The sequence below is a fragment of the Hetaerina americana genome, unplaced genomic scaffold (genome assembly GCF_022747635.1).
Source record: "Hetaerina americana unplaced genomic scaffold, ioHetAmer1.1.p SCAF_8, whole genome shotgun sequence".
Lineage (NCBI taxonomy): Eukaryota > Metazoa > Arthropoda > Insecta > Odonata > Calopterygidae > Hetaerina > Hetaerina americana.
In genome coordinates, this window is record NW_027287427.1 from 18000945 (window position 1) to 18009696 (window position 8752).

Here is an 8752-nt window from a genome sequence, read left to right on the forward strand (position 1 = left end):
ATTCAAAATACATTCCCCCATTTATTTAGGCCTTTGATCAATCTATCAATTTTCCTCGATCTCCACACCTTCGTATTTTCTTTGACTCAGGACGTACCCCAATTTTCCTATGTCTATTTTTCAAAGAGGTGAGATTTTTAGCACTGATTTCTCTGGTAATATTTTCACCCATCATCACCAACTCAAAGTCGTAACTATATTTTCCAACATGATTATTGACGTTTTGTAAAAAAAATGGTAAAATTTTCGATTAATCATGCCTTTGGCCACATCAAGATGGATTACCTCTTCCTCCGATTTTTTTTCTTTATAATATCTTCAAGTTATTTTCCACTTCCATCGCGATTGGTGAATTTTTTGAAGATAGGTAGGACAGCAAACGAAAGCATAATTTCCGCGTTCTTTGTTTCGGTCCTCGACCTCAACCCTGCCGAGATTGCACCCGAGATTCTGGCGTCAGACCCGAATAAGGCCGTTTTCCGAAGACTGACTCGGGTACCCTGAGACGCAACCCAAGCTTGAGTCAATCTTTTGATCTCCCGTCTGCCAACCTTCCCTTTCTTCCGTGAACTTCCATTCTCACAAGCGGTGACAGTTATTTGGTTCCCCTCCAGTGGATCCCACTTCATTCTTCTCCATTCTTGTCGAGTTCATCACAGTAATCAAAAATGTGCATCGATACGTACAGAAAACGATCTTCGTGTAAATGACTTCGCCATATCACATAACAGGAAGTCTGTTTGGAAAAACCATGAAGAAATTTGATTGTAAAGACAAAAGATCGATTTAAAATCTCTAATACTAAGAAATAAAAGCATAGATACTCGGCATGAAGAGCCTTATATATCAAAAGTAATTCTTAAAATCGCTGTCAAGTTTGTGGATTCATCATCAGCCGAACTAATGTCAATATGAGTGCAAGCTCCTCCGGTATCAGATTTTATTCTTCGAATATCAACAAACAGAGAAGGTTCCACGATCTTCATAAAGTAGATGAACAGGCTAGAACATAATTTCCCCTTCACTCTAGCTTAAACATTTCATAGAAAGTGAAATAAATCAAAGTAGAAGTAGGCAAATTTTCAATTTTCGCTCCACTGAAGTAATTGTTACGAATGAAATACTTTAGATAAGTAAGTTAATTGCGAAGCAAGTTCAAAGTCCTCTGCGCAGGCATTATTCTTTTCGTGGCATATCCTTCAAAAGATTTTAACTTATTTAGTATAAATATAAACGTTGCTCAAAACTCCCCTCAACAGACGCAGACTCTGAGTTAAAAATCTGATAAAGAAAATGTATGCCTAAAACTACTAAACCGGATGTGTTCTTTTCTTTTCTCATTTCCGTATTGTAATAACATCGGGGAGCCGTAATAAAATTATGAATTTCAGCAAATAATAAATCAATTGAGATTACAATTATTCGTAATTACGCATTATAAATAATTCAGAGACAAAATTCTTCTGTAAACTCACCGAAGCCTGGAAAATAGAGAAATTCAATAACATGCAAATATCGTTCATGTCACCCGATGAATTCCACTCATTAAAAAATAAATATCAGGATAATATTAAAACTTTATTCAAATAGCTACGAAATGCATTATGTCGGGAAATGAAATATTAATGAAACATTAAAATTATACAGATATCTCTCGGCGAAAAATTAAAATCGAAATCAATAAAATGATTCACTTGTAGTCCGTACACATCATCACACTTTGCACTCTTCACGATGAATGGCAGAGAAACCTTGATCCTTTAAATATTAGCCCATCAAAATTTCAGTTGAAATAACACGAAAATCAGTACAGCGTTTCATAATACTATTTATGATTTAGCATAATTAAGGTATTGCTAGCCTTGAATGTTAAAAATAGTGAGAAATAATTATGAGAATGTAATTAATTAGAATACGTGTTTTACGAACTCAAAACATACATTTTACTCACACAAACATGCACAAACTACCAATAATAGTAACCCAAAAACAGGGTCTTCAATAAGTTTTGTTTCGTTGGGCTATAGTGCATTGGACTTCCCTCCGTGGTTAGACTATTTTCACAAAAGAATCGCGCCTTACATTCGACACTCATCTCTTTTCCCCCAACTTTTTCGATCATCTCATTACTGTTTGGCGCCTGATCTTGACACTCGATTTCGCCATGAATACGGAACAGGCGCCAAGTTTGTAACTCTTATTCAACTCCGGAAAATCACAAAACTTTATGGTGGAATCTTTTTTTTTCTCCGGTGAAATAATAAATACCTTCAGCTTTCGATCTGTCAAAATCGACGCAAAAGCACAGAGCACGCACCTACTTCCTAATCACTTTGTCCCGCTCGGCGATTCCATTTGACGATGAAATGTTCGGAATTCTGTTCCATCCGAATGCTCAGAAAATCTGGTATCGAACACCCTGACATCAACATTTAACAGCATGCCCGACGAAAAATCACATCATACGTACCTTTTGGAAAGTCTTGTAAACAGGGTTAGGTAAATATCCTTAATTTACAGCTAAATTTCCAGGTTAAACGCGGTAATATCAAACAAGTAATAAATTTTTCTAGCAATTTTGAGTTTTAACCTTGCCATCTCTCTTCTTTAACCTTGCCATTCTTCAAGAACAGGTATACAAGGAACCCAACGAGAACGCAAAACATTAAATCTTTAATTCTACACAATTTCCACATTAATCAAACTAATATAATGCAAACGTTTTAAAGAACACGGATGACGACAGCTTGTAGCAGTTCGAGGAGTTCGGTTGGTGCGATGGCTAGCGTACTAGTTTCCCACCCAGAGGGACAGGGTTTGACTCCTGGAGATGGCAGATTTTTTGCAGTGGTATCCCCATCCCTACTTGAACTGCTTTGTGGAGCGTGCTTTAAATGAGTACGCCGTCCGTCGGATGGGACGTTAAACTGCAGACTCCTTGGCGCCTTTCGTTAAGAGTGGGTTAATGTCGATGCCGGGTTTCTCTCCACCCTTCTGCCTTTCCCATCCATCCCTAATGGCGCAAATGACCTCAGCTGCCGGTCTCCCTCACCTTAGCCTCCCCTAATGACCACTGCTACTTGAAACAGGTCGACATTCTTTTGCCATCATATGATAATATCATCGACCCAATGACCCCCATTAGCGGGTGGATTGGACGTACCTATTTGTAGAAATAAATTATATGAATTATGCTTCCTTATCATGCAGAATTTATTCAAACCATCACAAAAAATGGCTCTCACTATTATTTACTTCTAATATTAAAGTGACCTCATTATATGGTTGTGGTAAGTTTCTTCTACTGTCGATAAAATCTTATCACGCAGTTAATATACGAGTCTGTCCCAAAAGTAGTAGGATATATTTTTTCCCAGATGAACAGACAGGCGGGCGGTGGTTTCTCTGGCTGAGTTCGAGGGAGGGGAATCGCAGGAAAGTCTGGGGGCCGATGGCAGTTGGCTCCCAGCCTTTGCGAAGCGAGGATCGCTCGTTTTCGAAAACTCTATGACATGTCCGCTCCGTCAAGAACCAGTTATTGCAACAGCGCTAAGCCTTCATAATTTGCGTGAAACTGGGCAAAACTGGAAGAGATATTATTAGGTGCTCAAGGCAGCTAATGGTAATAGCGCCATGAACAAATCGGGTGTTTTTGCGAGGAAAAAGGTGTTTTGATAGGGTAGAGAAGATATTGAAGACAGAAAAAGTTAAGGAAGCCCTTAGACCACAAAAATTGACAAAAATCTTGCAAGGGTGAAGGCTTTCTTGGACAGGGATCGCAGATTAAGTGTTTGCATGATTTCTGATGAACTTGGCATCCCTAAAAGTAATTTGCATTCACTTGTGACTGAAAACATGGGCATGAGAAAGGTGAGTGCGAAGTTGGTGCTGCAAGTGCTCTTGGACGAATAAAAGGAAACTCGTACACGGATCTGCCCAAAGCTTCTCCACCATGTGGGTGAGAATCCAAATTTTTTAGACAAAATCCCCCTACACTTCATCCTCTTTCCTCGCCTAAAATACCTGCTGAATTGAAGTCACCATGGCTCGGTGGAGCGTTACAAAAATTCGAGACGAGGGAGCTTAGCAGCATTCCGGGCCTTTCAGATGGCGCACGAGGCGTAGAAAACCCGCTGACAGCGGTGTGTGGACACATAAGGGTGCTATTTCGATAACTTATCAGTGAATGAAAAGTAATTTTTTAATCGATTCAGTGCTACTAATTTTATTTATTTATATACCCCACAAGCTACCGCTAGGGTGTGTGGCAGGGGGTGAATACACACCAGACTAATTTTACCCGAGCATGACCCTACCGCGGTCGAACAATGTTTATTTGTTTTATAACATTTGCTAAATTTATAACATTCGCTAACCCCAGCTCGGTCGACATTAAGACCTATATAAACTCACAGGCTGAAAATATCAATTGGCTAAAATTTTAAAAACTCATTATCAGAGTTTTTGTAATACTTACAATGAACACACTTTATTCCCTTTCTTTTAGTGAAATTTTCTGTTCATAAAATGAATAGAGGGCTATGAATTTCTCCCAGTTCACTGACTGGAGGAATTCACATGTAAACGAGGCAGTTATATTTTCTGGAATATATTAACCGACTTATTCTAGTACTATATGCAGAAAAGCTCTTTAAAAAGAGATAATTTTTTTAGAAGCCAGTTAGACATCCATGGTTTAATGATAGGGGCAATTTCTGCACTGAAAGTCACACTTCAGGATGCTTAATATATAGACATTTGAGAATGACTAAGCCTATGTCACCTAATTATTATGGAAGCTGCTCTACTCAATATTTCAACATTGAATTGCGCCAGCATTCTATGAAAGTTAGTTCATTTTAAATGCTTATCTTCAACACGTAATACATACATTACACCGTGAACTACATTATTTTCTTCTTTAACTCTATCGTAAATAGCTAAGTATAAAGACGATTGAAAACATTACATTACTAAATCTACAAATGGTTTAATATATAATTATTTAATCTAATAAAATAAAATATTTTATTACTATAAATTAGTTCGATAGCGTTCCAAATTACTCCCTTAATAACGTTCGAGCATATTTCCCAACGGATTAACAGGGTATAAGCACAGAATTATTTGAAGCCCATTGTCCCTATGGGTAATCATGTCCACTAAGCAAAAAATGCACGATCCTTTCAATTTTCAATTAAATTTTAGGTTAAACCTTTTTGATAATTCAGATTATCTCATTGTTAATTTAAAGGATTTGGTGAAAATATAAGCATGAATATTAATTGAGGCGCTTATGCGTAACTGCACAACTATACAAGTAATTAAAATTTTACCACTCACTATGAAGGATAACAAATACTAATGCATAGAGCGCTTGCGTTTAAAATTGCCAAGAATTAGGGAACCGTTTTTTTTTTGTAATATTTCGACACAGCTACAACCTAGCTGCAAATATGAGCGAAGTAGCGACCATAAATAAGCGAACTGAGGAGAACAGTTGGAACACTCCCAATCAATAAAACATTTGACAGTGGAGGTTGGAATACAATGGTAGACAAAGAGAAATATGGAAGAGGTTGGGTTCAATTCAAAGGTTATCTACCATTTCAATGGTATGGGGTCAATCTTGAGAACATTCATCTTGAGGAATAAGACAAACTTTGTAAATTCAAAAATTTTTAAAAATACGGTACTTCCGGTTTCATCGCATAGGTGACATCTTCAGGTACAATTCTCTAGAAGGATTTACACGCGTGAGGCTCCGAGAGAAAGGAAAAGGGAGGGGGGAAGAGAGGAAGAGTGATTGGGGGACTGTTCGTGATGATATCACCTATCTGATGAAACTGGTAGTACCGTTTTCATATATTTTCGTGAATATAAAAATGTAGTCGTAATCTACCAATTACGATATGCATTGGAGGATCCCTAAAAAATGCAAAGAACTACTGGAGACATCGCGATAGTTATTTTAACCAAGTCATCCACTGATGAGCACCTTATTGCAGGAATTTCACTCTGTAAAAGTCATTCGCCTTGACCAAGACGCGTGGCGCATAGCTCGCGCCTAATGTAGAAATACTAGGAACGAGAAAATAATTCTGAACGTCGTGCAAGATTAAGTTTTTAATACTATTAAACAATACCGTGGAGCATCATAAGTGGCGTACATAAACGGATCATATGCTGGAAGAAGCAAGAAGATACAGATCGGATGTGACATCATCGTCAGACTACACCTAATTACAGCGCCAACGATTCCTAAAGCTTCTGGGAAGCTGGTTTAGATAGGAATTATATTTTAGTAATACTTAAATTGAAACGCTTAATTCAAAATAATTTAATGGGAGTTATGGTTCAAAATTCAAGCGTAGTTTTAGGATAAAGAGAAGAAAATACTTAAAATAAGGCAAAGAAAATTCAGGATAAAGCGATTGAAATATTTTTAAAGGATGACAAAGTTGTGGAAGAAGCAACAGGAAAATAAAATATTAAAAATAAGAATAAAAAATACATACATAACCATAAAAATAATTGGGACTTTGGAGAAGAGAACAAAATTGAAAAACGAGAATTATATTTTAGTAATACTTAAATTGCAACTTTAAATTCAAAATAATTTAATTGGGTTTATGGCTCGAAATTAGAGTGTAGATTAAGATTATAGATAAGAAAATGCTAAAAACAAGTCGAGAAAATTCAAGATAAAGGGATTGAAATATTTTTAAAAGATAACAAGAGTTGTGGAAGAAACAACAGGAAAATAAAATATTAAAAATAAGAATAAAAAATACATGCATAACCATAAAAATAATTGGGACTTTGGAGAAGAGAACAAAATTGAAAAACGAGAACACGGAGTTCGCCAGAAGAATGTACGGAGAAGAAAACAATAAACTGGTGTAAAAAGCTATTAGGATAGCGGAAATGCGGTGAAATGATGAATGCCTGAAAATAGATACTCTACAGAGGGAAAGAGAAATAGGCACGATCTACATGAATGCAAGAAATAAATAAAGGAATGATGATGCTAAAGGTAATAAATTAACAGAAATGGTATGAATAAAATCATAACAGATCCGACGAAGACAGAGCTTTATGGTAAAAACTCCATGACAAGTAAGTGAGCATACTGGCACATACACAGAAATAATGGGTTGGATCCAAGAGCATGAGATTCTTCGGAAAAAACTCGAAATACGGAAAAGGAATTCGATGAGGGCAGTTTTGATCCATAAAAAGTTAGCCTAGAGTTTTCATGGAAATAGTTGAAAGAATTTTTATGGCCTTATTCAAAACATTTATGAAGTAAGACGATGAGAAGTAGAAGATGAAGCAAGTAGATGAGAAGGACCATCTCCAATAACAGCGGCGTCAGCTATCTCTTCCCCGCTGATGAACCTCATTTCGCCATTGCTGAGGTTTCGGAGGGAGACTATACCTTAAGAACGCTTAATGCCCATAACAAATATCTGCACAAGATATTATAAATAGTCGTATTTTTAAGGCAAACAACTTCAGAAGAAATTTGAATCAATATATTTGGCGAATGTCCAGTTTTTATACCATATCTTCCATTAATTATACATTTGCCATTAAAAAGACATTTCAAGCATCTTTCAAAGGATGCATATGCATGGTAGTAGTAGTTATTAGGGGAGGCGACCAACAACTGAGTTCATTTGCGGCATCAGGGAATAGAGGAAGACACGGCCGGCGTAGTCATTCTCGTAGCATACTTTCATCGTTAGGCACCACGCTGTTGGCTGTTCAACGTACGGCGTACTCACTTCAAGTGCTCTCCACAAAACATCTAATGTAGGGTTCGGGATTCCACTGAAAAAAAATCTGCTGCCTCCAGGATTGGGAACCAGACCCTCTTGATTAGGAAGCCAGCACGATTACCACTGCAACATTCCGAAACCCTCAAATTAACTTATACTAATGGAGTTAAATTGGAGTACGCCGTCCGGCGGATGGGACGTTAAACTTTTTATCCCTTGGCTTCCTTCGTTAAGAGTAGGTTATTGCCGGCGCCAGGTTTCTCTCCTTCATTCCTCCATTCCCTGAAGGTCCCACTTCTACCAAATTAATAACATATTCGAAATAGTGCGATGGTATCCCTTAACCCAGCGACCAGGTATCGACAAGTCTGCGGAGCAATTTTTCATAGTCGCACAAACCCTGCACGAAGTGCTGCGTGGCAACCACCATAAGTCTGATCTATTCTTGGCACACATTGTGTAAAACTTCTTTCGATAATCTCATGCGATGGAGGCGGAGCAATGACAAGGGACGTTGTCGTCGGGTTATGTAGGCGCACCGTCGGCGAAAGGCATCGGCGAATACGGTGCCAGGAATCTCAGCCCGCAGCGATGATGGCCAACGGTGGCCCACAGTCCGGGCCCGTAGACCACGCAGGCGACGGGAATGCGGGTCCCAGCAGCGGGGCCATGCAGCCCGCGCGATCGCCTGAGCCACACTCGACCGTGAAGATTAGCTTCTTGCGGGGAAGGAATGGGGTGCGAAGCTGTAAAACCACGAAAGCAAAGCGACTATACCGTGACATTTTCTAATCGGCCCCAGCCGCTTCGAACCGATTGGTTAAACTTGCTATTCTCAAAAAAGTATCAAGAGCACATTCGCCCTCCTAGATTCCGCTGCATTTAATTCCTGTTTTAGAATCATATGTCCTGAGTGTCTTCTCATCGCAGAAGCGAAGTTAACATCTTAGCATAAGATCGGATTGGTG